We start from the raw sequence: 23,908 nt of genomic DNA on the forward strand, positions 1-23,908 counted from the left end.
GATAATTCTTTAAAGCTGTCCTGTATTAAGATTGGCAATGAGACCAGAAGAAGACCCCTGCAGTGACTGTTTTTTTTTAACCTGTCAGTATTATGCAGATTGGAAGCAGGCTATGCAACTCAGCATCTCCTTTGTTTAAAGATGCCGGGTAATCAGCCAAAATAAAAGCAGTGAGCCCAGCCTCTATCAATGCCTCCAATTATTCAGGATAGCAGACAAGCCTCCATTACCTTCTGTAAACAACAACGATTTTCTATTTTCTCGCCTGTTTTTGTTTCCTTTTTGCCTCCTCTTCTTTACACTCACTCTGTCCTTCATTCTAAGAGCTGGCAACAGATCATTTTCATATCTATTGTGTCATTTTTAATAAGCCAAAACGCCCCAAATCATCTTTTTTTAAATTATTTATATAAAAGAAAAGAACATTAGCTTGTTTTGTTTTTAAACAGTGCACCCAATTTTGGATTGCAGATAAAAGGCGACAACACATTTGGAGAGTCGAGCTTGAATTTCGGAACATTTTGTTGAGCAAACTTTTATATTTTCTTATATTTTCATAAAACCAGTGAATAAGATGTTAATAATAATTGACCTCCATGAATTTAATAACGAGAAAAAAACAACTACTGCAGTCATATTGTTCTTTCAAAGTGTCAGTCTGTTCATAAAAGTTTTACAATTTGTCACTGTTCCATTTGCTCGATGACATTCAGGTGGTGTTTGCAGGTCTCTGCTTCTTTGTCAGTCTTAATATATCATGTTGTTGTGGGGTTTTTTTTAGAAATGGGAATGCCACACATGAGAAGCAGGTCAGAGCTGTAAACTGTACACTTCTGATAGTGTGCCAGGGCCGACATGCTCCCCTCACAGCCTCCCTGTCACCTGCAGTTGTCTTTATCTGGATGGTTTAAAGCACTCTCCCTCTGGAGTTTTTTTTTTTTTTTTACGCCTGGAAACTTCTTCTGTGAGCGGGTCACTAACATGGTGTGTTGAGATATTAAAACTAGACCAATGACTCCCTCTGTACCTTGTGATAAAATGTTATTTCCCCTTTTTCTCTGTTATCTAACTTTGAAAGTGAAAAGCAGTCCTTGGTGTGATTGATATTTGTTTGGCATCCCAGCATGTTGAAGCTCTTCAGTGTTTAAACTGACAGGTACCATATTGCCTATAGTTAAATCGTCAGGGTGGCTTACTTTCACGACATGTGCCTGGCATATTTCGCCTGCAAAGCTTTTACCATCAACATTTCACTCAAGTGTGTCTAAATCCACGTCTTTTTTAATGAAAATCACAGCCAGGGACTACTTTATCTGCTGAAATGCACAGAGCTGACAGGCATATAACTAACACTAATCTAGATTTTACTTGCTTATCTTTCTTTTTGAGTTTAATTGGCACTTGGTCTGCTTGAGTTTGACAGGCAGGACACGGTGGAAGTTTAGTGCTTTATATGAATAAAAAGTAGAAGAAAGTAGCATCATTTTGGCCATGAGCACAATTATACAGTATGGCAGGTTAAAAGCCACATTGTGAGGCGCTGGTCGAGTTCAGCCAGTAGAGCAGGCGACCCACGTACAGAAGCTACAGTCCTCACACCGGTTAAAGGCTCTCAGTCCTGACGCGGTTTGAAGCATCCCGAATCTCCCTCAAAAAAAGTCCAAAGTGAAATAAATATTACACATTGGATTGTTGTTAATAGAAGCACATACAAGTTTATTTTTGTTGAGTTTTATCCTTTTTGCATTATATGCATTCATTTACAGACAGATCAGTGGATAGAGCTAGAAATAGGGGAGAGAGAGTGGGGAACGACATGCTGAAAGGGGAGCCACAGGTCTGTCTTGAACCCAGGCCGCCAGCCTGAAGGACTGTGTACACAGAGATGTGCATGAATCTATAGGTCACTGGCCCCACAAGTTTGGTTTTTATCAGAAAAGAAAAATTGAATCAAACTATTTCTTTACACTCGATGCCAAAAGGGACTGAAGTGATTGTCATGGTCATGGTAAGATATTGTCCAGATAGATTCTCAGATGAAAATGTTGTAGCTATGTAGCTTTTTCGACAAAAATAAGTGATTTCAATGACATCTACATGTAAAACACCTCAAGAGGTATTTCTTGATATAATGATTTGAACAACTGACTGACATCCATGGCGCTCATTGGATAGCTCAAAAGTGTCATCCTTGTCTGCATCAAACATCTCTTTCAGACTCTCTAGAGGTCATCGTTGGTGTTTGTGAGAGGTTCAGGAGGCATCCTGGGATTGAGTTATTAATATTTATGGTTGATTAAAGCTAAAATAAACACCCACTAAAATGATTCAATGTGAATTAACCTTTTGGGGATTGCAAGGAAGGCCAAAAGACATTTTGAAAAGCTCATCATCAATAACTGTGAGAAGAAACACACACATGACACAGTGACTTTTTAGATCCCAACTTTTACTCAACACGTAGAGCAGATGCATGGTGAGTAGTTACCGTCTACCCTCTATGCTAATGTGCAGATACATGCTGACAACAGAGCATCTCTTAAGTGTGGTTGGTCACAGCGACATGACAGGGCTATCTGCCTGATTAATGCAACACTGGCTTCCTCATTGTGCTTTCAGATGTAATCAATCATGATTTACACATTTCCTTTTTCCCTAGCTTTTGGTTGCATGCGCTTACACTGAGATTCAGCAGTAATTGGTATGTAGAAACTGTAATATCAACACTTTTTATGAGAGGAAAAGTTGAATTTTGGCCAACAAGGCCAACGGGTGATGTAATACTCTCACAGCAAAACTCTGCCTGGAGATTTATTTGAAGAATCAGATGAAAAACATTTTACACCAGCCATGTGGAGAGCTACCAGACTTATAAAAGCTTGCCTTGGGTTTGTATGCATACCCTTTTCATCAGCTCCCTTGAGGTTACAAATGTGCGACTCTGCACCGTCTAGACCTCATTGTGGTCCATTAATATAATAAATGAACATAGCTCCATGCATGTTGTTCATCATTCGCATCCCAGTGAGCACGCAAGGCTGCGATTCAGCTGAGAAAACCTTTCCAGCCCTCCAAGTGTATTTATAGTTTGTGCAGATGTATATGTCAATTTATCCACCGAAGAGGGGTTTTTTGTGTTTTGTTTTTTTACTGATTGTCTCTTTGAATAAGGTTCCTTGGTATCGCTGTGCCAGTAATTAAGACAAAAGGCGATGTTGTACATTAACATTCAAACCTCTGAGCGTGCCGTTTTGAAGGCCTGTCGTAGAAATGAGCTTTGATATCTGTGCCATGACATTTTTAAACATGATTAAATGCAAAATTCAACACTGTAAATTAACTGCTAACTGTCCTTCTATATCAACTGTCCCCATTAAGATCTTTTTTTCAGTGGGTTCTTGCTTCAGAGCAGTGCTAACTAATCCCCTCTTCTGTCACTGATAAGACACGTGTTATAAATGTTGAATATGGAAGGAGATCACTGTAGGAGCTACAGGTTTAGTGTAACAAATTACATCATTCATAGAAAGTGTTACAACGTATCGCAGGCTGTATGGGCTGTGCTATGGATTGTGAACATGTTTTCATTATGCTGCGTTACATGCAGATTTTATTAATATGGGTAAAGTGCACTTTGAATTGTTTGTGGTTTTCATGAGACTAAAGACTTCTCAGTTTGCATTTGAATTGGTGCTTTTTTATTAATTAATTGATGCTACTGTGGATGCCAATAAATGTAGAGTATGAGTAACGTATCGTTTCAGATTATTTCGTATTGCATCCGGACTGTATCATTTCAGATTGTATAGTTTTGTATCATTATTGTCTCATATCGTGTTGTATTGTATCCTTATCTTTTCGTATCATATCTTTACAGGTTGTGTCGTATTGTGTCCTTTTTATTTTGCATCACATTGTTTCATATAGTATTGAATAAGTATTAAAATACAGCACAGATGAAAGCACTGGATTTTTTAGGCTTGTCTGTAAGATGGAGACGGATTGCAATAGACAAGCTGTATGTGGTTGTATGGTGGAGGACAGTCAAAATCAGGTCAACCACAATGTTGTACATGTGAATTATGTACCAGCGGGCGCCACCTGACACTTTGTGGAGGGAAACCAGCAGACGTGCTGTCTTGTCCTGAAACAGGTTCCTTTCCTCGGACAGTCTCGAAGGACCAGTCATTTGTTTAGTTTTTTTAACTCCAGCAGGCTGCTACGTTCTTGGGATGTCTGTATTTAATTAATAAAACACGTTGGAACACCTGTGCAGGCATTCATTAGTGTGTCTTCAAAATCCTTGTTTACTAAGTGTTGCAAATTACGCATCATGTCCTGCCGTGCTCTGAATTAGCCATTGAAGTGTGCGACTGTCTGAACACTATTGTCTTTGGCATGTGTGTGATATTAAAAAAAGAGCTTTCAGTCTATTTTTGTCAGCTTTGCAAGCTGGTTTATTTTTTAACTGTCTCTTGTGAAATAGCTCTTGGAACGTATATATAGTCATGCAAATGAGATGCAGAACAACAAAATGTACTTAGTTGGACAAACACATCTTGGGAGACTGTCCATCAGAGATAACAAGGTTTTGTTTTTTTCTTTCAAAAAAGACCAAAAAGAACCCATTTGCTTTAAAAATCCTCCCCCTACGATACCGCCATGTGTCATGTCCTGTCATGCATTAAAACACAACTTTAGAGAAGCATTTGAAGCAGCAATAACTTCAAATCAAAGCAGGTCATTATGCACAACTGGAGTTTTGTGTTATTGAACGGATTCATGGATGGCCAAATACATGTATTATTCCCTGTGGTGGGCAGCAGATGTCCTCCGCATGAACCTGTGTGCTGACCCTTTTATAAATACCACGTACCCTTTAAATCCGTGGACACTCAAAGTTCACTGGAACAACCATCAATAGCAATAAAAACAGAGATCGGAACATTTTTTCCTCTTGCCTTCACAGAGGGTGGTTTTGAACTCAGCTTCCTGTGGCCTCCCTGCATTAATGGCTGGATTAAAAGCTTCCTTTCAGTGAAAGAGCTGTCATTTTTTTGCCCACAATGCTTGGATACAAATTGGAGCCCATTTGGTCGCTTCCAGTCAGAAACAGAGAAAAAAGCCTGAACGTCTTCTTCAACATGCTCAATTGGCTGAATAACTACTCTACTGATAAGGCACATGACAAATACTCCAGATGAAGGGCTGTCACTGGGACGTGCTTTAGCCTCTGTGTTTGATGAACATGAGTAGACAAGGGACAGGCCTTAAAAAACTCCAAACTGGATCTTATTTGAAGGAAGTACATACTCAAAGTGACCTATCATTTGCAATAATTTGATCCAACTGATTGGTAGGGGTATACAGAATGACCTCAATTATGCCCCTGAAAACTTGGAAAAATTGTTTTTATTCTTCCGGACATTTACCTCTGTATTGAGTCAAGATGTAGATGTGTGTGATATTAGATGACTAGACTATGCACAGTAAACATATGGAATTAAACAAAGTTTTTTTAAGACCTTAAAGGTGGTGTGATGAACCTTTAGTTAATGGTGATTCTGGTGCACTGTGTAAACACAACGTTGGTTTTTGCTGGCTTTGGCTTGAACCCGTGTAAGTAGACTAGGTTTATTTTGCAGAGGTAATCTCATTCTGTTTCTTTTCATAGTCAACTGTATCAGTCATTGCCGTGAAAAAGGTGTATAAAAAGTATTCAGCAAGCTGTACATTGCCCTGTGTGACACCTACCCGATGTCAGTGGTTTCAGGCATTACAATAAATGCAGATATATAAAAAAAATAAGGTAGAAGTGAATGCTGCACTGGGTCAAAACATTTTGCGGAATCAGGTGCTCTTTAGGAACAAAATTATATCCTGAAGAAGACTCAGTAGAGTTGAAATGAGTAGATGTAGTAGTAGTACATGGGCTTCAGCGTAACTATTTGGACATTTTACTTGGGACTGATTTGGCCATTGTTGAGATGCAGTACATATATGTGGGAGAATGGTTAAAAAAAACAAATAAAAAAAAACATCTTGCTTAGTATTAACTGTCTAAAGTGCTTCACACTGTGAAACTTTGTGAGGGGAATATGTAACCAAAGATGTGTTTGGTGTTCTTGCGCTGACAGCTGTGACAGACAGACAAAAATAACTGTGGGGAAATGTCTACTCGCTGAGGGTCAGGTTTGATTTAGTCGGTCGTAAAGACACATCAGTTTTTAATTGAGTCTGTTTCATAACAAGTCACAAGAAAATAAAACTCACAGTACATTTAAGCAGATTGGCTTCAGGCCATGATCTGACCGATCAACACTGAAAAGAGTTTCTCTGTGAATGTCGTAATGAAATATTCAGTTTCCACTATCAGTTACTCTCAGTTAGTGGAATGACAGTTTTCCAACTCTCTTTAAAGTGCCTCAGCAGTCTCTGGCCTCGTGAAATAATAAACACTTCCACACTCCAAGGTATGCAGAATTTACATTTATTGGGGGGAAATAGTTATCGTGTTGCACCATATCAGGGGATACATATTTATCTATTTTTGAATTGTTGGGAAGGTAACCTCAACACTGCTGTAGCGGCTGCGTGCAAAAGCATGTCGACGCCATGAGTACACAGAGGCAGTATTCTTTTGGTGCTCCCTCTCTGTACATCCCCCACACAGAATACAGCTGCACATTGGAAACAAAACAAAAAAAAGACATTGTAGTCCTTATATTTTTATGTATTGACATTTGAAACACTGCAGGATTTCTCTAGATTCCAAAGTGTGTTGCTCCTGTACTGCTCAATATTCAACACTATAATTTCACTTATTTACATGTTCACAATGTTTATTGACATTTAAACAAAGCAACCCTCATACTTAAATGGAAATTGATTCAGCCTTATGGAAGTTACTCTTTGATCAACTGTTGAATGAACAGCTGATGTGTCAAAATTAGATCAAATAAAAACTTTTAAATAACTTAGCAAACTTTAAAAAAAATTCAAAAATCATTTTCATATCAGGAAGATGTCAAGGTAGATTGAATGTCTGTGTGTCTTTGTGTACGTGTATCAGGGGCTGTACACGAGCCCCTGTGACAGTACATTTGTAGAAAAAAGTTCACCATCTTTTCACACCTTATCGTTACTTTGCAGCCACTGCAACATTATGCACATATCCACTCTACACACAGCCCTCCTATGTACAGGTAGCTTCAGCATTGACCAGCCCCGAGATGAGGTGCAAAAAGGAAAAAAAAAAAGCCAATCACTTTACCTCATGTAGCTGACGGCTAACCTCGAGTATCCAGGTGTCGTTTTCTGTGATAGCGAGAAGCTGTCAGTGGCTCTGCTGAAGAGCTGCAATAATGATTTATAAGAATGTGAGATTACAGAAAGTATAGAAATGGTGTGCAAACTCCTTACACATGTCCCCAACAGCAAATGTATGTATATACTGTAGATACTGGAACTGTGTATGTTGAGTTGTTCTGCCTTTTTGGCTTGTCAATTATGATGAGGAACGCAATTAGTCCCATTCATAGCTGTTGTTGTGTGCCAACCCTCATCTCATCATGATTGTCTGATCCCTATTGTCCAAACTTTACTGGCTGCCATCCTCATGGTCCAAATCGTCATACTAATACTACAAGATGAACAGCGCGTAAGAACAAACTTTCTACAATCAGTCGCTGGATGAACCCAACACTGCATCATCTCAAGTCTGAATGTGTGCTTGGACACTTACCACTTTCTAACTCTTTTCCATGTTACTCAGTGTTTTCCTCTTCTCTCTGCTGGTAAACACTCCCACCAGCTGAACCTGACAATGTAATTTTAAACAAGGATTAATCATGAATGCTGTTTTGTTCTCTCATCTTTCTATTTACTACTCTCCGCTGAGGCCTCTTTACAAATTGCAGTGCTGGAGAGCTGGCAACTTCTTGCTCCCATCCCGCTCTTTGGAGAGAAGTCAACAGGGCTGAGCTGAGAGAGGGGAAGAGTTGAAACGGCCTCGGTTAGAAAACATCTCAAGTTCAGGTTTATTTGTGATGCCATGTGAGGACACGCTCTGATGTTGGCAACACAATATGTCAATGTTTTGCTGTTGCTGTTATCATTGTAGGTACAGTTGTGGTATTTCAAGCTTTGAGCACAGGAACACATCAAAACATAAAGCAATCTGATTTTCTAGCTCAGCGATTGTTCATTATTTTTGCCCTGCCTTTTATGTTTGCCCTGAAGACTGTGTTAAAGACATTTCTTGGTTTGTTTGTGTGGGTGTTGATGTGGGTGTTGAGGTGGGTGTTGGGCAGCTGAGCGTTTGTTTGCATTGTTAAAATTCCTATTACAATTTGAACCTGGATGGAAATTTGCTCCAACTCAGCACATCAGTGTTAAAGTTGAAATATTCAGGGTTTTTTTTTCCAATTTAAGTAAATATAATTGCGATAATGTCAAGTTTAATTCCAGTACTTAATTGACTTACATTCTTTTTTGTTAATTATTGACATTTTACCCCCCATTTCTGCTTATATGTGTTTTAAGGATTTTACAATGTGAGCTTCAATTCATAAATTAGACTTCAATTCATTTTAGGGCACTGTCTCTTTTCTAAATAGAATTGTGATTCACTTTTTTTCAAAGTAATCCCCAAAAGATGACCAAAGCCATTGAGGATAATAAATGTGCTTGGTGGGGAGCAGCTTATTGACAACACGCAAACATCTGTTCCGTTAATACAGGACATTTATTAAGATGACAAGCTTAACAAATTCAATTAATACTAGTATTACAAACTGTTGTCCTGCAACTCACAGGCGTCTGTGATCCCTCCTTGTGTTTGCATTGCCAGTAAACTCGGTATGTTTGAGCTCTTATTTCTGAACAAAATTGCAATACACTTTTATAGTTTAAAAACAAGCGTAAGTTTTTTTAAGCATTGTCAGTTGATATTTGACAGACCACATACATTTAAAACACCTCGTTCCCTCGCTCACACACAAAATGTGAGCACGTTTGAAAAAGGACGTGCACATGGTAATGTACGACACTTTTGGCAGCAGTTTCTCCTCAACTGGAAGTCATCATCTTCTCTTAGTTCTGCTGAAGGCATACTTCATTTAATTTCTTATCAACCTGCAACATTAAGGGAACTTTTTTTGTTTGTTTTTTTAAAGTTCACTCCTATTGCAGCAGCTGAGGTACAGTTCTAGAACATATTTGCATACATTCAAAGCTGGAGCTGATTTATTTTTGACTGCAGAAGTGGAGCGACACTTGGCTGTGTGTTTAAAGCATAGACTGTAAAAATAATGGACGGGACAAGGTCCCCTGTAAAGTGAAGCTTTTTTTTTTAGATCGCCCCCTACTGACTGGCTGCAGTATAGGTCATAAACCCCGCCTCCTCAATGATAACAGACGGGACTTGGGTCAAACTGTTAAGTTAAAATACTCGTCACATAATTTTTTTCCAGACCTAAACTCTGCTGTGATCATTAGATATTATCACCCTACATGGTGTTCAAGTGCTCATTTTTCTGTGAAGTTTGTTTTAAATAAGTTATTTGAGGTTAAAAAACGGGATTTTACGTCATATTTGGCGATGATTGACAGCCGCGGATCTTGCGTAGCGCTCTTGGTAAATAAGTAGTTACGTCGTGAAGTGAAGCCCAGATGCCACGGAGCTTTTCTGTTCAGTTTTTTCGTCTTTTTTGAGCTGGTGAAAGCTGTTTTTTCTGCAGTAAACTAATGTCACGGACCTGTGGACTCTAAGGGAGCTTTGCAGTTTTTTCGGTAAGTAATAAAGTTTGATTTATGTGTCATTGCTTAAAGCGCTATCGAGCAAGCTAACATATTAGCAGTCTAAGCTAGGTTAGTTATCAGGCATGATTTATCTTTTTATTTTACTTTTTCATATGAGCAAACCTAATAACTGACATGATATGTTTCTTGATATTGTTATATCGTTTTTGTGAGTGAAATTGTATTTAAAACCAAAACATCGTAATTAAAATCAGCTCATAGATGCCGTTCATTGACTGTATAGTTATGTTTCAGTAAATAAGAAATAGGTCTGGTAAGGTTTTTAAAAAAGTAAGTGTACATGTTTACAGTCTGTGTAAAGAGTGTGTTATACAGAGATTAACATGTCACCATGCAGCCTGATATTTATAATACTGTATAATGAGGTAGAATATTTCTCTAGATATCAGGATAAAACTAAAGTAAGCTCTGATTTAACTTCTGTCTGATTTAAGAGACTGACAGAAACATGAGCACAAACAATCAGCGGTGGTGTAATATAATATTAACCGAGCATCATGCTGCTTAAACTTGTCAAATATTCAGCATGAGCTGACACACACATTACCAATCCAATAATCACAAGTTGATAATGTTGTACATTTAATGACGCTTATTAATAAATTGTGTTATAACTTCACAAAACTTGACACAGACTACAAAAACAGGCTGCTTGTGATGGTGGTTAGGAGGAGACAGACAGGCTCAATAAAAGAAGGCATAAAGATCACGTTTCTCCCAAAATGATATATTAATGTTTTTTATTTTGCATCTATAATCATTAATGAAGATTTTATGTCTTTTAATAGGTATTTCCCTGTTTTCACCAACATATTATACATTAAACTGAGGATTTCCTTTCTCTCTCTCTCTCTCTCTCTCTCTCTCTCTCTTCCAGCTCGTCCTCGGAGGATTGCAGGACCTGACCACTGCTTCTCTTACCAGGGCGTTTGGTCTGATCTTACACTGGACGGCGGTCTGATGTGAAACAGTGGGCCGAGTGTCGCGCCTGAGCCACAGAGGACGCAGCTCGCACGTCCTGAGCAATGTTTGACAATTCATTCAAAAGATGAAGGGAAGAAAAGAGAGGCTGTTTAATACCGAGGTTTTTCTTATAAGCCATATTAGCTTTTTGATATATTTAGATTAATCTGCTTTAACTTCAAAATACTGTGCACTCATTTGCCTCTTTCAAACCTGTATAACCCACAAAAACCTTAAATACTACCTCCATCTAACTGAACAATCAAGTGAAAGAAAGTAGCTTAAAATACCACACTATGTTTTTAAGCACAATCTGTATTTGTTAAAGTTACAAGACTAGTGTTACATTTCATGTGATTGAATAAAATATAATAATGTAATTGCCTTCTCAGTCGTGTCTGTATCATACCACTCTACTGTCTTTATGTGCATGCTGTCTTTAACACTAACCTGCATTAAATGTTCAGCACTCGAGTGTTGATGTACTTTTAAAGCTATTTGTTTCCTAGCTGTGACTTCTGTCATTGCCCTACAAGAACATGAGACATTCTATGTTTTTACAGCTTAAAACAGGAGAGAAAAGGTTTAAATCAATAAACACTTTATTTGATTTATAACACATAGTGGGAATGATGGTTCAGTTATAAAAGTGAGGAGGTTACTGGTTTGAATCCCTGTCTGACAGGAGTCTCTCTGTGAGTAGTTTGCATGCTCTCTTCCTTCCACAGTCCAAAGGTGTTCACCGAGAGGAGAACAAAGTAAGGGAGACCATCAGGTGAGCTGGCAGGGGTATCTATCAGCCATCTTTCTTCTTCCTTGTGTCTAAAATGAGGATAATAAAAAACAATGAGATAAACATCTTAGACAAGGAAAAGAACCAGAGAAAAGGTCCATACAAACAGAAACCTTAATGAAACAGATTCATTTACCAACTCCACAGTTATGCACAGAAACACATATACTCTGTAAATGTACATAGAACTGAAGTAACTACTGACAGCAGATATAACTTAAGTACTATGTGCATCACTACTTTCAATCATATAACATATGTTCACCAGCATATGTTAGATCTGTACACAGCTTATGTTGCTAACTTAGCTTAAAATAGTTTTAGTTCGTTTTTTGCCAAAAATAAAAGGTTTAATAACCCACAGAGTTAAAGAAGATCGATCGATAGATAGATAGATAGATAGATAGATAGATCCTGAGGGAAATTCAAGGCATCCAGTAGCAATAAACAAGACATACAGGACACAAAGAAAAAACGTTTAAATTCAATAATTAATAAAAAAAAGTGTGATTTTCTTAATTTCTGAATGAACTACGTTTAGATATTTGACTTGAAATATATGGTGGTTTTTTTACTCACGTTTATGGTCGGTAGATGAATTTCTCTCCGTAAAGATTCTTAAGTTCTTGGCGTAGCTGGGCTGCGTAAGCTATCAGAGCGGTACGCAAAGTGGGCGGGGCGTGTTGCCAGGGCTCCTCCCGCCGGACCCTACTGCGCAGACTCTGGTTGCAAAATTCCAAGATGACAGCGCCCATGAGGGCCGTAAAAAAGCTTCACGAACGTAGAACGGAAACAGCTACAGTCCACACCCACTGGTTTAAAGACTCCAGAGTCAAATATGAAATGTATTTTTCTTTGCCGTTTCTTTTTGGAAAATGAGTCATGGTGGGGACACAGGCGCTTGTTAGGCCTGCACTGATGAAAGCTTTGTAGGTGTCTGACTGTGAGATCTGGCTAAAATGACACATTAATGCTTAATTACTCAACAGATTAACAACAGAAACATATCTGCTAGAATACGTGTGATGTTTTTGTTCCTCCAGAGTGATTTTTTTTTCTAATCCTTCAATCACAGTTTTCTTCATAAGCTGGCCCTTTATTCTTCACACCTATTTCTCAGGATGGATTTTTTGGCTTATAATGTGTCATTTGAACATCAGCCGACTTTAAACCTTCATTTTTTTTTTTTTTTTAACATTTTAAATAAAAAACCAACCAGCACATAAAGAGGAAGAAAGCACTGGTGAACTAAAGCTAAATCTTTGTGGCTTATCTGTGATCTTTGAGGTCATGAACGAATTGAGGACTCTGAGAAACCAGAATAAGAGATTCTGCAGACTTTGACGCTCACATAAAGAGACAAACGAGCCGAGGGGAAGGGTGAGAAAGAGGGAGGGATGAGTTTAAGCCACCACTCTCTGCTCTGCCTTTGGGATGAAGAGGCGACACCGTTCGGAGCTTAAAGCATGAGCCATGTTGAAGAAAAAATGCAAAATCCAGAGCGACAAACGAGCCGTTTTGACCTTTGACGCAGTGTTAGCTTTAGCCGTTATCTGTCGCACTTCATCAGCTTATGATCCTCTTCAGTCTCCCAGCTGAATTTGTCCAAATGTTAATGGTGTTGGCAGCTTGGCTGTGGCAAAAGAGCCTCCATGTTGTCACTGGCTCAGCCAACATGCGAAGCCTCGGCCCCAGCTTTCAGCAGGGCAGGGGACTCCGTGGGGAAAGAAACACTCACAGGGTCTGAAAATGCACATGACATATGCAAATAGCATGTCAGTGCATAACAAGATGTAGTAGTAGAAGAAGAGATATAGTGCCAGCAACATTCAGAGTCCTTGGATGTTCAATTTGAGTTTGCACATCATTGTATAATGAGGCTCTATTAAATTTATATTTGTGATGAAAAAATAATTCCTTTCTTGAAAAGTTTGACTAACGTACTTTCATATCCTGTTTCACAGTTTTGTTAACTTTTCCTTTGCTTTTTTTAAGCTTTGTGAATACCATTTTTTTTTTTAAGAATAAAACCGATGACAATTGATTATCATTTTAATGGTACATTATTTAACAGTTTATTATGCTGTAGTAGTTTTAAAGTACCACAAATGATCAAATCTTTCTTGTGGCCAGATTTAAAGGGATAATTCGGGATTGGGTCATATAAGGTACTTGTCAGGTCAGCCACAGGAGATGCTTCAATGTATGCTCCCTACTTCAAAAATACCAAACTTTCCCTTTAAGAAACTAAAATATTCAATTTAAAGCGATACATGAATGACAAAAGAAGCACTTTCTTAAATAGCTCAAAACAACAATTTATCCACTATGATATGGCTTAAATTACTTTTTTTTTTGTAGACCATTTAAGTAATTAAAAGAAAAGGGGCTTGAGTGATTATCTTTACTGTAAGGATTATTATTTATTACTGCCATTTGTTGTATGTTGTGTTGTGACTCGTTTAAATTGATGCATGAGCTCACTTTCACTGCCATCGACACAAAAACTACAGTCAAATAAACAAACCTGATTCCATTAAAATGTGAACAAGAGTAAAATAAGATAAGTGATAACACACTCTCAGGCTGTGTTTATGATATGAAACAGGAAATGATCGTTAACTTGAAACTCTGGATTTTGACAGTCATATAAATGAGTCATTGGTAAAATAGACACGTAAGCCTCTGATAGGTGATTGTCTCACTGCTATCCATTAAATGTGACTCATTTCTACAGTCTGGCCAAGGATCTATTTTTGTCGCCATTCAAATTGAAAAATGCAGATGAGACATCATTAAAGACTTGTCTGTGATGAAATTGTCTCTCGTGCAAGGCATGCAATTCTTCCTCCATTCGTCCAATTTGGAAGGAGAAATGTGGCTCATCAGGCATATGCCACATTTAGAGCTACTCACTGTAGAAGAACATTGTGCAGATCTCCAAAGTAAGATGGCAATTTGAAGAAATTCAATAGTGATAAAAGTCACTGTCACTGATTTGCAACCAGCATGTGTGCTCATTATTACTGCGTCATGTCAGAGATCAACATTCAGTGTTAATTGTTTGAACCAGGTATTATGATAAAAATGAAGTTTGGGAAACTGCTGCTACACCTTTTATACAGGAAAGAGAGCCTCACACACATACAAAAAGGTCCTAAAATTGTGAAAAGTGTGAATCAATAGAACAGATGCAGTAATGAGTTAACTGAACACAGTGCTAATAGACTGTTTTCACACAGTGTTGTTGTTACTTTTACATTAGTGTTGGATAAATGAAAAAAAAAAACCCTCCTGTGGTGTGTGGTGCACTGCAAATGGATATAGGGTATTGGTCTTATAAGTGCTTAATGCAATATTATGTTCATTTTAAACCCAGTCATTCTGAGTAATGTTGCTTACAACCAACTGCATGTTTCATACACTGAGGGGTAAGAAAAGATACTGTATGTTTGTATCTTAGCCAACTCTGTGCATAGAAAAAAAAAATAATAAAAAAATAATAATTTATTTCATTATGACTAACTGAGACTATAAAAACACAAGTTAGAGTTGCATTATAGAGATTTATTTGTGACATTTAAAACATGGAGAAGTTAAACAATTGTATGCCGTATTTTCTGAATTATCTCAACAAAATACATAACATTTAAAAATAAATAAAAAAATGGTCACTGGAACACGTTTAGAGCTTAAAAGCTACCAGGAGAATTATGGTTTCACTGTTGCTGACCCATCACCATAAGTTCTCACGTATCATTTTATCTTCAAACATTGTTACAGAGAACACATTTTCCTTTGAAGACAGTTTGTGTATGGAGTTATGAACACATACCACATAAATTGATGAAGTATTGTCATAATTCTTAGAGAAGTGATTGTCCCAAAGCAGAACTTGCGCTTGTTTAACTCAAAATGGATATTTCTTCTATATTAGTACTATTGCTAACACCCCGATTTATAGTACTTTTGCATTGGCTTGACTTTGTCGAATCAGACTGTCTATGCCAAGTCTGTACAAGTGAGATGTAGATGTAGCCCCTGGTTTCAAAAGTGAAGCAGTTGCTATATCCTGCATGTTTATGATGGCCAGTTGGATTATAATTTACTGACAGAAACTAGAATACAACTGGATGCAACAGGATTGGATAATTAACCTGCTTTTAACTTTATTTATTAACACTTTTTGTGGTATTCATAACTTGGTCAAATCTGGTTCATAGTAACCAAGATATCCAAGGCCAAAACACCAAACGGAAGACTTCACAAACTAATGGGAGACCCCAATGTGGCTATTTTTTTTATTTTCTGCTGTGCAGTCCATCATGTGAGTTTAAATTGTTCTCACATAACACTTTTGCACAACAGAACACTTGTTTCAATGTCAAAATAACTGTACTTCTGTCACATTGTTTTCTTAGAAATAAGAGAAGCATCTCTTGGGATTAGTCATGAAAACGAGTGCAGTGAACCTGTTTATTCAACTGCCTGCTGTTTGATAAAAAAGAGGTTGTATAGTGCCTCAAACAAACAGCCTCTCGTGAGCCTTTCATGTTCTCCTCTGAACTCGTGTTAGCAATCCAAGTGCAACGGATTAGCTAGTGCCAATCCATGCTGAGCTAATTAATGTCAGTGAAGAGCATGGATAAGCTTAGAACAAGTCAGTGACAGCACCCAGTGTTGAAACAGGCCAGACTCAGTCAATACCAAGACTGATATCAAATGTGAACAGATGCACAAAAATATTTTGAAACATTGTGAAACATCTTTGCATAGAAGTTGTTTTAGCTATGATATGTGCTTGGATAAATGTACGGTAAACATCCAGCAGATTGAGGATCTGGAGGGGACAAAATGTGAAAAACTGCCTGTCAAATGTAGAAAATTGCAGAATGTAAAAGCCAGTGCTTAATATTACAAATGGCAAGCTATACAACAAATACAACAGCAGTTTGTGATAAGCAAAATGTTGCATGCATGTAGCCCTTTTGTTCTTGACAGTAATTATTATTTACTCACTTCCAAGACTGAAACGTCCATTGAGAAGAGAAGCTTAAGAGCAACATAAATAATGTGCAAAGAAAAACCCTGGATTGAATGTATTTCACTTTTAAACATAGTCACAGTAAGTAACCACCATGATGTCAACCATTGCTAAGTGTAACCACTTTAGGAGTCTACAGTTTGAGTGTTTGGCCAATGCCATCCCGCAGTCACATGTCCGATGTGTCCTTGGGCAAAAACACTGCACCCCAAGTAGCTCCCACTGCTAGAAAATACTATAAAAGTGCTATACAAACTTTACCATTTTAGGGTTTGATATAGTTCTAATAAGAAAACAAACAATATCCCTGTTTAGAGTCCAAGGCAACAAAAACAACAAAAGTCTTTATATCATGTAATTCTTTTTTTGCCTAAATGAATACAATTTCCAAATAGTAATATAGGCAAAGCCCGACACAATGTCAAATTGTGCAAATATGTTACACAGTACAGTGTTTCTGCAGTTTATTCCCTTGGTACTTTCCAATAGGCTTCTTGTGGTTGACATGTCACCATGATGGTGACTTGTCAACCACAAGAAGCCATGCCCTAAAGAAATAAAATACTGCCATTTTTACTTAACAATGACCATATAGCTCATGAAGTAAACATCACACATTATTGAAGAACACTTGAAAATGAAACCACAGACTCATCAGAAAACGTTTATGGCAGGAATAAATCAAGAGAAGACTGCTGTCAATTTCAAGGTTATTGAGCCATATTTCCGTAACCTTTTCAAAACAGTTTTTCACTGTCTAAATTAATCATTCGACATATTGAAAAGAGCTGACAAACTTTAGGTATTTTTTCCTCCTGCCTTTTAGACTTTTGATTATTCTGTCCGATATTGTTTATTAAGTTGGAAAGACATGCCACACTATAGCCTGTATAATCTTCCATATCATTTATTTCGCTCAATATGTAAATATGCAGAGAGGTTGGACTTTTTAGCCTGTTATAGGTTTAGTGCCAAGACTTTCCCTAAGGTGAATTGCTAAACTTTACTTTTTGAAGATCTACAGGAATAAAGAGCTACATTATGTCTACTGAAATGTTTAGCAGCACCACCATACAGTGTTCAGGTAAGGTTGCGTAAAGTTTGAGGGCTGACATTATTAAGCGATGAGAAATGACTGATGCAGGGTCAACTGAATTTTTTCATTCTATCCTTGAAGTGAAAAGAAACTTGCTTTATTTGGAATCTGGTGTGCGCTCAGGGCATTAAAGCGATACTGAGGTACACCTTTTAACCCCTCGAGTTTGTCTGTCGATAGAACCTTATGAGGTTGCCAAAGGAGATGCTTTCTTTATAATAAGTTATTAAATGGTTATTGTATGAGTTTAGAACCACTTCTATCGTTGAAGGACATCCACAGGCAGCTGAGAAAACACCACAACAAAAGTAGACTTGCGATAAAAGGTCTCGAGTAGGAGATTCATGACTGCAGAACCCTTAAACATTTCCAGTTGAATGCCTTTTTAAAGACCATTGTTATGGCGTTTTTACTGTATTATACAGTTCATAGAGAAGAGGCACAAAATGATGGGAGGCAGAGGCCATGACATGCAGTAATAGTCCCTGACAACAGGATTTAAATCTTTGAATTGATTACTGTCCAAAGCCAGCAGTTTGCGTGAATGATCCACCAACACATTGAAGAAGGGACCTGACAATGCAAATGTACCCCTTTCAGAGGGGCTGCTTGTCAAAAGGCACATTAACTTATAACGACAGCAGTGGTCCAAAATGTGTAAATTTTTCAATGACAGTAGAAAATGGAGAGGAATTATTTATTATTATTTTTCAGAGAGAAAAAGAAAGAGGACAAAAGAGTAAGAGGAGTATGCATTGGGACACTGGCAAAGATCTTGGTTGGAGAGCCCCTCAATTGATTTTTGCCTGGGGCCCCAACAGACTCTAAAATCACCACTGGCCCTTTCACTGTGCACAATTTATAGTTTAGGCTTAGTTTGGGAAAAAAAGGAAAACACTTATGAAAACTTGGACCTTAGTGCACACTATGTAGAGGTTAAATTGTGAAAACATGAGGTTGGAATAGTTGGTGCTATCCATCAGCAAGTGAACATTAAAACACCTCAAGTAATCATACACAACGTGTGGGTTTATACTGTAGAATCTAATTCAGCAAATAAGTGTGACCATAATCTTTCCATTTAGAAATAAATCTGTCTAATCCTGTTTCATGCCCAGTTAGACAGCACATGAGGCCCATATCCTACCTCACTGTTATGCAAATGGACACTGAAATTGCATTTTCATTAGTGCTTAGCTGCAAGATATGACTATTTTTTTTTATGGTATTAATATTCATGGACAAGATGAGCTTTTTGCAGGAGATCTGAGAAATGAATGATGAACCCATTTCAAATAGGCTGCCGCAGGGCAAAGTGGCTTCCCCCCAACAAAAATAATCAAGTAGTAGTTTATTCTTCCGAGAAAAACGTCCATAGCAGCTTTACTCAACTGTAAAAGATACTGAGCCAGCAGAGAACAACACAAAGAGATGGATGCTTTCTCAATGCAGAAATGTGTTTAGAGACAGGGTCAAGCTGGAAGAGAATCCAGCACATTAAGCATGTTAACAGATGGCAAAGCTTGAGAGGCCAGCTAACTGAGAGCACAGCAAAAAATAGTTTGATCGACGGTTTCCTCTGAAATAGCACAATGAACAGGAGCTGAGTTATGCCCATACAAAAGCAGTAAGAAAAGTGCTTTGTGCTGAAGAAGCTGAACGCTGTCTCCCTAAAAGCAAAGCTTTTGGTTTTGTATTTCAAAGTATGAATCGTTACTCTTTCTGACTAACAAAAGCAGCTCCACAAAGGTGTGCCTCACAAGTATTTCATTAGATTTTCTGGAAGTCTTCTCTTCTCTGAAATGCTAACTTCCATGACAACAGTAGGAAGGGCCAACAACCTTTGACCACATTTGTGTTAATTCGTTGACTAAATTTGTTTCACATTGCCTGTATATATTTAGTGACAATATTTGGGTCAATGTAATTCTCTGTATTAAGTTTGTTCAGGATGTCATCTAAAAATAAATGAAGTAGCACTATGATATGCTGTTTGAACTCATCTCTCAAATGATTTTGTTTTAAACCAGCCTGTTAAAGGAGGATGAGCCATGTTTCTTTGTTTTCTATGTTCTTTTTCATTCTCAGTCGTCTCTTAGAATAATCAATGTGGATGAGCCTCATTTTCTTCTTTTTCATCTTTCCCTGGATTTAGCGATGAGCTTTCAGCTCTGACTACTAGTGGCTTTTAAACAGCCTAATTGCTGTCATTTTGGTGTCTAATAGCTGTCTTATGAAGGAACATATCAGATATGGAGGATGGATAATTATCTTAGTATGGCCAGAATAAAATCCTATTTTTCAATAGTCTTTCTTTCCCACTTGAGCAAGGCCACATATGCTCATATTCTTTCTTATCAACTGAGGGCGAAGACCTCCATTAACCTCGGTTCGTTTCAGTCCATCGACTGATCGCTCTTATTTGTCGACACGTTAAATAATTTCGTTTTTAATGCAGTTTAACGCGGCCTGTAGCTCATGAAAAGCAATGCAAATGACCTGCAGATTAGAGCTGATTTTTGTACTTAATATGCTAATAAGTGTAATTATAAATTTGATAGAAAATCCATGCAGTCTAAATGGAGAATCTTGGCCTATTCCCTGTAATTCATCAACACATTTAATGTGTCTCATTTTTATTGCCAGTTTGTCATTGTTGATGGAAGTTTAGTAATGTGTGTGCGTTTGCATTACAACAAACCTACTTTCACCTAAATGACTGATGGCTCCGGTCCCTGGAAAATTGCTTTTGTTGAAGGTTGATGTGATTTGTGGTTGTTTGCATGCTTACATCAAGGTTGTCCCTCTGACCTGAATGCCTTTATCAGCACGTCTGTCATTGCAATCATCAGACAAAAGCTTGTCCTGGTCAGCACTTTAATGAGACGCTTTAGACTGTGTAGACTCCTGAGAGCCTCTTTTAAAAGCAACACTGTGTACATCATCAGCACCAGGCAGTTTAATAGTCCCACACATTTGAAGGAAGCAGAGATTGTGATGTGAACATTGTGTTCTTTCAACACAAATGATGTTTTGTCAAAAGCACAAAAAAAGCAAACCTTTTTTTATTTATTTTTTTATTCACCCTGTTAGTTGTAGGTTAACCGTGTTTCTGATGGTGTAGACCCTGGGCCTTAGAGGTTTATAGTCCACAGGTAAGAACGAGGGTTAAGCCACTGGACAACAAATCTATCAAAATCAGTTTTATTGGCCAGTAATGTTTAACACACAAGTAATTAACTTTGGTAGACTGCACTCTCTCTGCATCAAAGGACATTTTAAAGAGAACAGTGCATGTGTGAAATTGGCTTTTGTATGTACAACTTGTCAAGCAGTTACTCCTGCATCAGTCAGTTTGCATAAAAAAACAGTGCACTATCATGGTAATAAAACTATATCATTGTCTATGGCGTTGCTTTATTATGGTATGCTCTTTTGTAGTTTGTAGTTACCATATTCTGTACTCACCCTCATCATTTTTGAGCTCGAGGACACGGGTGCTCTCCCGGGGAGAGCTTGTCTGACTGCAGTGGCTACATCAATGCATTAATGAAACAGAATGTGTGCTCTCTTTACTGCAGAGCTTTGACATGAAAAGCCTTTGGTGTTTACAGGTGTCATCATAGTTCCCCCCACCTCCCTAACCCCCGTATCTACTCTGAGCCTCGGAGAAGCAGAAACACACAGCTGTGCATTAAAGACGCACTTCTGAAACCCTGTCGTCTTCTGCAGCATCACCCTGAAGTCAGCTTGATCACATTTTATACTTCCATTTGTATATACAGGAGATGGTTTAGCTGACACGCTAAGAGATAGTCTATGCCAGGGGTTTAATATTTAATAGTCTATGATCTGTTGCTGCTGTTTTGTTCTTGTTTCCGTGATTAATCGAGAAACGCTCCACTATGGTGACTTAGAAAGCCACAAGGAATCCCATTGAGAAATAGATTTTCTTTCCCAGCAAGCAAATATCTGATGTACCTCAAAATCCATGTTTACCGTTGTATTGTGTTCAATAGACTGATCCTCCAGCAGCGCTAGTGCTTTTTGATTGCTTACACTTTCTATTCAATACTAAGCACCATTTATATAATACATGTATGTATAATACATGCTCGTCAGTGCTAATCCTTATCTAGTAGTGTATGTTAGTGTTATAAAGTGATTATCACTAATTTCCACTGGATTATGCACATCTATTATAGCTAGTAGAACAGCAGCTTCATACACTCTCTGTTTATGATGTGTAATCTAAGTAGCTTCAGCTCAAAAATACAGTTTTACTTTTACAAGTGTTGAATTAAATCCAGCGATGTCTGTTTTTAAGAAATACACAAATTAGCATCCTTTATTAGAACGCCTTTAAACTCAGAACATTCAATTAGCAGCTAAAGCGATGTCAGATGTACTGTTGAGGTGAGACAAACAGCAGCTTTTGGCTCATAAGTGTTGATAAAATCACAGTGTGTGTAGGTTGGTTCATTGCCTTGAGGAAGATTTTTATTTATTTATTTATTTTATGCTGAACGCTAGCAAAAACATCAGAGACAATATACCCAAACAAAAATCCACCAGAGACAGCGGGGCTTTCTCGAGCTTAAAAAACAGCACAGTTAATACAATTTGAAACAGAGGAGCTGTGAGAATGAACAACCTGTAGAAGAACCATAGGATGGCTATTGGGAGAGACACAAGGCTACAACATTATATTCAAATATGTCTTTTTATTTTGTTTTAATCAATGTAAGCATAAAACCCCCTCCAGGATTTAATGCATGTGGGTGTTAAAGGCCATGGCTCATTCTCGACTGAGTTAAACAAAGCGTGTGTTGAAGAGCCACGTGATGTGCCAAAAATCATGACATCTCAGTATAAAATGTGTTATTTTCTCTGACAGGAAGCGATATTTTACTCCTTCTCTCTGAGATATTTTACATTGGAAAACTTCTCTGGCTCACGAGAGGTAGCCAGACTTTAGTCTAAAATGACACATATTTTAAATGTTATAGTCACACATAATGTTAATGGCTGAACTCCTCTTTCCTCAAAGTTTCTGTAACTCCTCTAAAACCTCCTGGCTTCCTCTTCTGGCTGTTGTCGGACTACGCTTGTGCAATGTGCCTCTTAATTGAGTCTGATATGATACCCCGTATTAGCAGGTCAAGTTCATAAGGTCGGTGCCTTCCAATGGTCTTTTTAATGTGGTGTTTTGTTGACCTATCCATCCACCTCAGCTTCTGCTTCTGCACAGATTTAGTCGCTCTATAGACCTCACCTGACTTTTTCCTTCCCCCGGCATAATAACGACAGACACTCGAGAGTTTTATCACTTGACCTCAAAGCACATGTTTGTGTTGTTGCTGTGAAAGAAACAGCTGATGCTGTCCTTCTCCTTGGGCAGGACTCAGCCTCTAGCTCCAGTCTGTTTGTAAAATGTTTTAAATGACATTCTGGATGAATGGATATGACCCTGGCTTTGCAAATGAATTGAATGTGTCATTCTTCGCCCTCATATTTGTTGTTACTGTATATTATGCATGTCATGATTTCAGAAGATGTCTTGTTTGGAATTGAAAGGATGGCTTTCTGATTATCTTGCAGAAGTTTCTGTGATCCCTGTGATTCTACGAGTTGCAGAACCTTCTATGATCCCTCTAAGTGAACTTTTAGAAATTCTAGATAGTTTAGTTGAAAAAGCTTGAACAGAAAATGGACTGTTGGTCATGCTTCATTGAATTTGTCTCACAAAAGTGTACCTCTCTGAATTTGTGAATTTCAAACTGATCCAAATCTCCTCTTGTCAGTCATCTTGTTCTTTTCTTGTCTCCTCTTTTAGTTTTCTGTCTAAAAGAGTCAGGCTTTCTGCAAGCTTGATTTGCAGGACATGTTGCAATACTCGCATTAGGTCAGTTTAGGCGGGTTTGTGTAGGATGCAGAATTGTGTGGCAGGTGCAGCTGCATCATAAACTAGCAAACTAATACATTTGAGGGAAAGCTTAATGGAATATTTGAAAAGAGCTGGTGAGGAGGAAATCACTGAGGCAAGAGCAAGATATAGCCAACTCTCTATTACTGTCAGCCTATCTGGAATGAAACAATAGATTGAAATAGAGACTTGGCTGCACCAAATTGATAATCCAGCCACCAGCGGCGTTCTCATCCAGACCCGAGTGCTGCACCAGCAGGGTAT

General features: G+C 38.0%; 1 protein-coding gene and 1 long non-coding RNA gene across 3 annotated transcripts in view; both read left to right on the forward strand.

Annotated features, from left to right (window-relative positions):
- Positions 1 to 23,908, forward strand: part of luzp2 (leucine zipper protein 2) — a 158,287-nt gene that overhangs the window by 44,712 nt on the left and 89,667 nt on the right. The window lies entirely within an intron of this gene.
- LOC306821700 lies at positions 9,611 to 11,165 on the forward strand. The gene is made up of 2 exons (XR_013778829.1): positions 9,611 to 9,792; positions 10,700 to 11,165. It is a non-coding gene; the product is annotated as an uncharacterized lncRNA (long non-coding RNA).

The sequence above is a fragment of the Symphodus melops genome, assembly GCF_947650265.1.
Source record: "Symphodus melops genome assembly, chromosome: 3".
In the NCBI taxonomy this organism is placed as follows: domain Eukaryota; kingdom Metazoa; phylum Chordata; class Actinopteri; order Labriformes; family Labridae; genus Symphodus; species Symphodus melops.